Genomic DNA, 9,905 nt, shown 5'->3' with positions numbered 1-9,905 from the left:
GCGTACATGTCTGCCCTTGTCCATCTGTCCCTGTTGATCTGCCCCTGTTCGTCTGCCCCCGTTGATCGGCCCCTGTTCCTCTGCCCATTTTCCCTCTCTTTCTTTATTCTTTCTTTGCTTCTCTCATTCTCTTTATCTTTCTCCCACACACACAGACACACACACATTATCAGTCTTCCTAGTGTCTGAATATCTGACACACTGCATCCTGTTCATATGACCTCTAATTAAACTTCTTCACATAAAGCTTGTTTTTGTGGTTGGACAAGCAAAATACAGATGATTATCTCTATATATTTCTCTCTCTTTCTCTGTCTCTCTCTATCTCTCTCTCTCACACACACACACACACACGCACACATAAATCTGTTTTTACTTTAGTCACATAGCCTCACTCATCCCCTGGAGGAATGTCCCAGGGAAAGGTCAGTGGGTGCAAGAATAGCCCTAAAATTAAGTGCAGGAATGGCAGTAAAACTGATCAGCTGTCTATGTGTGTTTGTACATGTGTGTGTTTGTACATGTGTGTGTTTGTACATGTGTGTATATGTGTACGTGTGTTGGTTGGTGGGTGTGAGTGGGGGGGCGTGAGTTTGTTCATTGTATGTTGAGGATATTCCTGAGTGTTCACAACTCATGCATGCAATTTGTTTTCCTAATCTATAAGAGTCATCTATAGCCCTCATTAAACAGGCAGTCATGAACTTCCCATATGCAGTTGGTCCACATTAGTGTGCTTCTACTGTCTTTACTGTTTGTGTTGGCACAGTCAAGGTTCATCTCTTTTGGTATAAATGTGTTCTACTGGAAGACATTTTAGTGTATTGCAGTTCTATATATTGGACTGAATGTAAATAAATTTGAATATCAGAAATAAAGAGTAAAGGACTATCCTCTCTAGATCATGTTTTGCAGAACTCTGCTTCAGCTGCTTGTTTCTTGTGACCATGGCTGGTGATGGTTGAGTCTTCTTCACTAGTCTAAGTGTTTAATCCCGTTCTGGAACACACTGTAAACTGGTTGTTATACTTTCAGTGGATCACCCACTGCCAGCCGGAACAAGCCCTGGATCTTGGGCTGGATCTCAGACATGGCACACTGCTGTCTGGAGGGGTGGGTGGGAATGACCAGCGTGTGGGTGGGGGTGGTTAGGGTGGGTCACCAGGTGGGCAGGGGTGGTTGGGATAGGGGCATGTCTCCATTTTGGAATGATAGCATCCCCCAGCTAAGGCTTCTGTGCGGCAGGCAGCATGTGGGTGACTGCGGACCAAACCACGCGACATGAGGGTGTTGTTCTTGGCTGAACATGGGATGGACATGAAGCCTTGGGACTTCAGGGGCTTTGATGCATAAAATTACCCATTTTACTTCGTTTGTCATATAATTCCATTCAGTTATGGCAGTTACAATATTTATCAAGGAAATGCCATGATAATAGACTTGGGGGGGGGGGGTTCGTTTTTTTTAAATTATTATTATTATTTCTGATAATAATAATGGACATGATTTATTATTGTTGTTGTTGTCATTGTTGATGTTGCGGTATTGGTTGTTATTATGTTTCATATGTTATTACATTGAAAGACGGGGTAAAATTAATTAGCATACACACTTTTTTCTGATTTTTGTTGTACATCCAAAGTACGTGCCAACATAATTCTACAAACATTAACTCTAAAATATGATGGTAATGAAAGAAACTGGCGTGATTTGAACCTTCTCACACCACTTTATACAGTGGCATGTAGCCTAGTTTCCTTGAATGGCCGAAAACATTGTAGTTTTTTGAGCGGCCAGAGAGGTCTTGCTCGATAAATAACCCTCTATGTAATAAGAGGTCCTGGGTGAATTTGCCCAAGAGCATAAAAAGCAGAGAAATAAAATAGCGCTGCTTTAGTGTTAAAACGACTACAATTGCAGCGCTCCGAGTTCAATTTAACCGGTTCATTCTTCGCTCCCCGGGCCGCGCGCCGCGCGTTCCCGCTAGTCACATTCTCCAACAACATTTGCGAACATTTTTTGAGTAGGTGCCTGACCGCCGGTTGTGAATGAGGGTAAGATGACGTCAGTCCGCGAATGTCAACAATGTAGCGATTGAGAGTAGGCGTTCCATTCGAGTGTAACAAACAGAGGAGACGGAGCCGCACGCTGCACGGGATCACCACACACACACACACACACACACACACACTGACATTTGTTGAAGAAAACAACATTTTATAATCGCAAACTTCCTTTTTTTGCTCCCAAAGACAAAGCAATATTCGCAGAATTGAATCGCAAACGTGATCTTCCTGCAGAGCCCGGAGGCTTTAGGAGTCTGCAAGGAAGTCATCATGTGAGAAAAATTTATTTGGTAATCGGACAAAAGGGCTGGATTACGAGAAGAAGAAAAAAAAACGAAAGTTTGAAGGTAAGTGGCATTGTTGCTTTTCTGTTTATTTCGATTTGCGTGCTGTGTGTTTCGCGAAATTCCAACGGTAAGGAGATCAGGCGGTTGGGATGGTCATTCTTTCATAAAAGCAGATGCAGTTAAAAACTCGTGCATTTGCATGTATGTCTCTGGGGGTAATGCTAATCTGGGTACTTCGGTGTTTTGAGAGAACGGTCCCCGGCGATGCTTAGCCAAACACTATTCCGAAACTAGACAGCACACCTTTCCGCGACCCGCTTGTGTTTGTGGTGGAGGTAAATGCACTTGCTTTGAGACGGTAAAATAAGCTGCCCACATCCTGTTGTGCTGAGCGTGGATATAACGAGTAAGGCTCCACCGGAGTGTACTGCAAGTAGCTGGGTGCACTGCGATCCTGGAGGAGGAGGGGGGGGAGGGGGGGGGGGGGGGGGGGGGGCGTCAGGCATGGCCCTTGTTTTCGCTGAGAGAAAAGAAGCTGTCACTCGCTAAGGCCTTGACCGACTGAAGGGGCACACAACAGAGACGAAGCCCCCTGTGGCCCAGATTCCCGCGTCCACTCTATTTAACCATTTTTTAAATATCTTTAAATAGAGCGCATTTATTTTAGAGAGCCTATCATTCGATTACAATGATCTGTTGTTATTGTTGTTGTCGCTCCTTACTTTTTTAAGTTATTACTACTTACTATTTCTACTACTACTATCATTACTACTACAACTAATTCTAAACAGCATTACCTTTTTATATGGACGGAACACAAAATTTGTAGTGGCACTTTGTTTTAACTCAAGCGCAACCCGATAAAAATATACTGCTGGTGCGAAAATGTTCTTACGGTTGTTGTAAAAGGGGAAGCGAGCGGGCTTTGTTCTTCGCTCTATACCACCGAACAGCAGTGATGTAGACCTAAGCCACTGCATTACTGTCCCCTATTAATCCACATAATATCAGCAAAATATTTGCTGTGTAAGGGGCCGCGAGCCTTATTTGGTACAGCAGCCAATGCGCACGGCTCGGTTGCCCGAGGGTGGCATTTAAAGTAGCAGGGACCAATTTTTCTGCGAATCCGTTGGAATGTCGCTTCGTCACGAACAGCGAGAAATGATGCAGGTGTTTCAGATGCTTATCTGGAAACGCATAAATGGTTGCTGGTGATGGAACAAACCCGTGATTAGCCGGAGCTGTTGGAAACGGCGTGAGCTTGCCAGTAAATAAACGAACCAATCAGTCTTCGTCCTGTTTTTGTAGACGGTCTGTCGGTAAATTGAGCACTCACGATGTCACAAATCATCATCTTAGATATAATTTTTCTGTGAGGTGATTCTTCTGGCCGCGATTGACTGCATTCCGTGGTCGTAGCGCGAGATTGCTATGAATAGTTTGGCTTTGTCTTCATCTTGGAGTCAGTACGTGCATTACCCTGTAGTCTTTAATTTTTGAGTCACCATCAAAACACTGAAAAAAAAAAATCTGCTATGTTAATACACTATTCGTGCTTCTGGTCACGATGACGATTTGAACCGACTACTAACCCACCTCGTTAGCGTTTGTCCGAGTAAACCGGGTTTAAAAGCCTCGGTCAGAAGCCATAGGCGACGTGTGCGCTCTACTCGGAGAGGCGATCCGGAACGTGCTGCGCGCGCCTCGTGCTGACATTTCAAACGCGGTGATGCAGCACTTTGCGCTCCGACGTGAGTCGCGCCTTGTGCAGCAGCCTTTGCATTCCTTTGTCTGCGTCGCGTAGTGGAAATGTTCCTGAATCACCGTTACTTCTGCCTGACCGTTGAGCGCGTATAACTCATGAACGCACGCACAAACTGTTGGGATGTAAAGAAACATGAGAACGTCGTGTTGTTGAAATGTGGGCTGCATAGGAGGCGTGCTCATATAGATACATCTGTTATGCTCGTACTTTTACCTTTTATTCGGTTTATTTCATACAGAAATTTCGGCTCGGAATTTGAAGTAAGCTCATACTGTATGTGTTGAAACATGTCTAGTCACCGCATATATCACTAGCTAAACATATTTCTCAGCCTCGGTTATGGCGTAGCCTATAGACACGTATACAATCTCGTGTTGCATACGCGACGTCGTTTTCCATTATTTTACGTGTGCCTATATGTCGCATTACATTTTCCATCACATATGGAGACTTTTTTCCATGATCATTTTTAATGCTCTGGACATTGCAGGCTACGTCTACACATACAGTAGGTTACACGACGCCGAGTTGCGTAGACGGTTTCCACTCGTGACAGTGCATTTAGCACTATATGGCTATCCGAAGAACCCCGAAGGGTTTTTGCTTGTTTTTCGCCTGCCCGTGAGTCTGCGTGCTCTTAGTTCTCCATCATACATTCACCCGACTATTATATAACATAAATTATTATATAAAAAGCAATATGGTGGTTGTTTTTTAATATTTCCTAGAATACATTTATAGCGTTTGCTCTTATTCAGAGCCACTTACATATGATCTGTGGGAATTGAACACACACCCTTACCTTACCAAGGTCCTACCTGCTCTACCAGGTGAGCTACCGAAAGAACGTTTTGTCGAGTCCTCTGCATTTCACCAATACATATCTCAAACCATATATGTTCCCTGAAATATATTTACACACCTATTTAGAAACAACAGCAACGTCTCAATGATGCCATGTCATGTCAAAGAATCGATGTGAATATAAATCTGTCCAGTGTCTGAGCAGTGCTGAGATGTCCAGTGTCCAAGTCAAGGAAACACCTAAATGCTGCATGCTTGTCACAGACAGCTCAGCGTCGCGACATTGGTGTGTTCACACAGAACGCTTTTTGTAAAGAGTGAGATTTTTTTTTTTACACTGCACAGTGCAGCGTTGTTAAGTGTGCCACAGTTTGCCTGTTGGTGCTAAAGGCATTGTTTTGGTTTTTTTTTCTCTCTTGCTTTTCGGCCCTGCTTGTTTGAATAGGCCCACCAGTGAAGCTGCACTTTCCGAACATAAGCCCCGGGTATGAAAACATGTTCCCATAGTCTTCCCACGTCAGCACAAAGGCATGTTTGACTGAGCTCCAGATTTTGACTGTGTGTGTGGGGGGGGGGGGGGGGGGGGGGAGGTGTGTGCGCGCGCACATATGCACATTAAGTTCTTGAACTTAAGACAGAACTTTTGCTGTTGCGCGCTCATGTTGCATTATGGGTGCCTCCCATGCTCATTGCCATCACCAGTCACCACACACACACACACACACACACACTCTCTCTCACACACACACACACACACACACACACACACACACACAATGCAATAAGCCTCCCTGTGTGTTCACCATCATCTGCTGAGATGGTGCACCCTCGCTGCTGCCACTAGTGAGATGTTTACAGTTTGCACTTGTTACAGTTTTACATGGTTGGGTTTGTCTGTGTGGCCTGTTACCCCACTGAGGTCATAAACAGCTCAGCCAGAGAGCGAGAGACAGAGAGAGCGAGAGAGAGAGAGAGAGAGAGAGAGAGAGAGAGAGAGAGAGAGAGAGAGAGAGCGAGAGATGAGTCTGTATGTCTCTTGGTGAGACCCCAGCATGAGGCTTGGGGAGAGTCATTGTGGAGCAGTAGTGTGTGTGTGCGTCTATCGGGGACTTATGTGCATTACTGTCTAAAGATGTGAAAGAATCAGACTGACTTGTACATCTTAAATTTCAGTTAAACACAACTTGCTGAGCTGGAGCTGAAACCAGTGGCAGTGTGTGTGTATGTGTGTGAGCAAGCAGGAAGTAGTCAAGGACCGTGGGGTGTTTTCTATAGGGTTTAAGCACAGTGGTCTGTGCTTAAGTTTCCAATAGCAACTCAGAATGTTATGTATAATTACCACAAATCATGCATATTTGTTTTATTAAAAGTAGCAAGAAGAAGCCAGAATAAAACAGAACTAGTGTTTTAAAGTAGCAGGGTAGAATATATCTAGTATAAACAAAGTTAGTACTTCAGGGTAAATTATAACTAGAATGAACACAGTACTTTAGGGAAACATATACCTAGTATGAACCCAGTAAGAAGTTAGTACACCTTACTTTCTGTTTTATTTTCCAGGATTTTTGTCTCATGATTTTTTGTGCAAGTGTATACATACCAGATTTCTACATTTCACTTTACTTAGACTTTTAATTATTAGTTTGTAAATTTACAAATATACATATATAATGCACTATAAAACCTAAGTCTAGTGGCCATTTGGTGGAAAAAGAGATTTGTTTCTATGGAGGCAGAACAAGGTGTAATTGGGCAGTATTACTGCTTTTGGGCAGGTAATGTACATGTCTTTTGTGTATACACATCTTGGTCAACAAACACTTCCTGATCTACCCATTTCTCAGTGGATTTCCTGTCCTAAGTGTTTCTCATTGGCTAGAGTCTTTACTGAATGCTTTGCCTTTCACGCCTCCTCAGTCCACTGGCTCCATTATAGTCGTTAAGACAGAACTGCCGGACCACTCTTGGTCATTATTTAACTTCTACATTTTTTTACTTTACCAAACTCAAAGCATGAGATTGATGACATTTTCTGAATAAATTCACCACAATCAAACTTTACTTTCAAACCTATAAAAATCTATATCTTGGGTCATAGTGTAAATACTCTAGTTTACTAAATTGCAGGGTACTTTTCAAAAGGCAGAGCCTTTGTACAAAAACAAAATGCATTTATTTAGCATGTACAGTATACAAGAACATTATTATCACAATATGAACTTCTTTGTAATTGTAATAAATCCCACTTTGTAAGAATGCTATTATCCAATTGAAGTGCAGTTTATATCAGTGTTATTTTGATGAGACAACTACCAAAAATACAGTTATTCAGAGTGTTCTATTTTAGAGGTGTGTGTGTGTGTGTGTGTGTGTGTGTGTGTGTGTGTGTGTGGGCTATCTTTGTCAGGTTTGGTCACTAGTTTATTTTGAGAAGGTACTGGTGTTGGTGGTATCTGTGTTTCTCACTTCTGCAGCCTTGAAAATATACTGTTCCAAATGCTCTTTCCATCACACTGCGTGTGTGGTCATTCTCCTCAAGGTGTCCAACAACCACACACTGCACTGTGTGTGTGTGTGTGTGGGGGGGGTGGGGGGGTTGTCCAAAGGTTGCATTTTAAGATCTCACTCCTTTGAGTGTATCCTGTGGGCAGCTCAACCTGCAGCCATCAGCACACTTTCATTCATGTATTTTCTTACACAAACAGATATGCACACACATTCACAGATTTCACATAGTCACTCCTTTACTGACTGACTCAGTCTGGACACCTTGGACTAAAGAAAGACTCCTGTTCCTTCTCCTGCTCCTGTTCCTTCTCCTGCTCCTGTTCCTTCTCCTGCTCCTGTTCCCACTCCTTCTCCTGCTCCTGCTCCCACTCCTTCTCCTGCTCCTGTTCCTTCTCCTGCTCCTGTTCCCACTCCTTCTCCTTCTCCTGCTCTTGCTCCCACTCCTTCTCCTTCTCCTGCTCCTTCTCCTGCTCCTTCTCCTGTTCCTTCTCCTGCTCCTGTTCCCACTCCTTCTCCTTCTCCTTCTCCTGTTCCTTCTCCTGCTCCTGTTCCTTCTCCTGCTCCTGTTCCCACTCCTTCTCCTTCTCCTTCTCCTGCTCCTGTTCTTGCTCCTGTTCTTGCTCCTCCACATGCACCCCTATTCACAGTAATGACAGACACTGTGACCGGAGCCCGGGCCCTGTGCCTGAAGCCCGAATGGCTGAGGGTGCCAGGCTGGGGTGGCACTGGCCCTGCTCTGGCCCTGCTCCAAGCAGGGTGGGGACCGCTCTGCGGCACAAGGCCATACCCTGGGAGGTTCCCTTTACATGTCTGCATTTATTTCTTGCTTGCTTGATCAGATCTGTCATACTGGAGAATCCTGTGGTCAAGTTCCTTCCTCAAGGGTACAACAGTAGTAGCATCAGTTGGACTGTGCACCTGGGTACAGATTGGCAATACTATAGTGAATGTTTCAGGTGCATCTGTAGCTCACCTGGTAGAACAGGTGCTAGTAACAGTAAGGTCATGGGGTTAATTCCCAGAGAGATTGTTCCATGGTGTTGTGCTCTTTACTCTAGAGAGCTGGGTTTTATTTTATTATACTGTACTATATCTTGTGTTATAGTGTAAACACTCAAGTGTACTATATTGTAGCATACAATGTTGTACAGTAGCTAACTGCAAGAATCTGCAAAGGTTGTCACAGGTTGTCAAGACATAAAAGGTCCAAAGGTCTCAGCACAAATGCTGGAACCAAGTACTAGCTGAGCAGGCATGACACTCTTTACTCTTTTCAGAGTATACACACACACACACACACACACACACACACACACACACACACATGCACTTAAAAACACACACAAGCACTTAAAGCAGGAGCAGGAGAGCTGAATATGGGCCAAGCACTGCCTGAGGCTATCCCAGACACACACACACACACACACACACACACACACACACACACGTGCACACACACACACACACACGCACACACACCGCACCCGTCTATCACTGATTGCACATACACAGACAAACATACAAATGCAGAAATAAACACACATGCACTCACACACATTCTCAGGAAATCTTTGGGGGAAGCAGAGGTGTCTCAGGTCTGTGCTGGCACAAATGAGTCATATACAGCTTGGCTTGTCAATACTGAGTTCACACTAAATATAACCTACACATTGCACTGCAAAGACTACTGAAGTGCTCATGCACACACACACAGACACGCACACAAGAAACTAATTGATGCCGTTGCACATTCGGGAGGATGCTTATTAATAAGCCAATTTAATAGTCACAAGTTAAAATGACCCAGTAAAAGTGATGACTGCCCTGTGTGAATTACAGACTGCTGTTTAAACAACACCCACCTGTGTGCTCGGGGCTACTCAGGGGTGATTTATGCAGGTGTCCCCGCCCCCTTTGACTGCATCACAGGGATGCTCTGTTGAGGCTTATCCCAGCCAAACATACCACAGCCATTCAGTCAGTGTCTCCATTCAGACTCAGAGAAATGAGTTCAAGTGTTTGAGCCAATGAAAAAAAAAAACAACACAAAAATACATCTCAAGAAATTCCACATATCCCTGTACCTTTGGCAACTCGTTTCATCATCGGATTCTTCGTTTTGTGGCCAACAATAACTTGAAATTAAGCCGAAATGCACGTAGCGTTGATTTTCTGTGATTCATCCTTGGCTTTTTCTCTGGGTTGAATTACAAAGGTTCTGTGACGTCTGCTTCCAAGCCCCCCTGCACACACATGCACACACATTTAAAACAATCTGCAGATTCCTGGTAAGATGGTGAGGTCATTGCTTTAGAAGAAGAGTGAGAGAGAGAGAATACAATGTCTTAGACATATATGTGAACACCTAGATTTTTGTTTTCTTTGCTGTTTTAAAATGAGTTATAGTGAAACAAAGAAGGAGAATGTTTGACTCCGTGTGCAGGCTGTTGTGCTTGTAGTGTGTGTGTGTGTGTG

At 43.9% G+C, this 9,905-nt stretch overlaps 1 protein-coding gene across 1 annotated transcript in view; it reads left to right on the top strand.

Moving 5' to 3' along the window:
* Positions 1-2,205: 2,205 nt before the first annotated feature.
* bach2b (BTB and CNC homology 1, basic leucine zipper transcription factor 2b) overlaps positions 2,206-9,905 on the top strand; it is a 76,128-nt gene continuing 68,428 nt past the window's right edge. Inside the window, exon 1 of the mRNA XM_027014079.2 lies at positions 2,206-2,413. The gene's annotated coding sequence lies outside the window, so the exon portion shown is untranslated. The remainder of the gene's footprint in view (positions 2,414-9,905) is intronic.

Source organism: Electrophorus electricus, chromosome 8 (assembly GCF_013358815.1).
Source record: "Electrophorus electricus isolate fEleEle1 chromosome 8, fEleEle1.pri, whole genome shotgun sequence".
NCBI lineage: Eukaryota > Metazoa > Chordata > Actinopteri > Gymnotiformes > Gymnotidae > Electrophorus > Electrophorus electricus.
The sequence above is the reverse complement of the archived record's forward strand: the minus strand, read 5'-3'. Positions and strand labels throughout refer to the sequence as shown.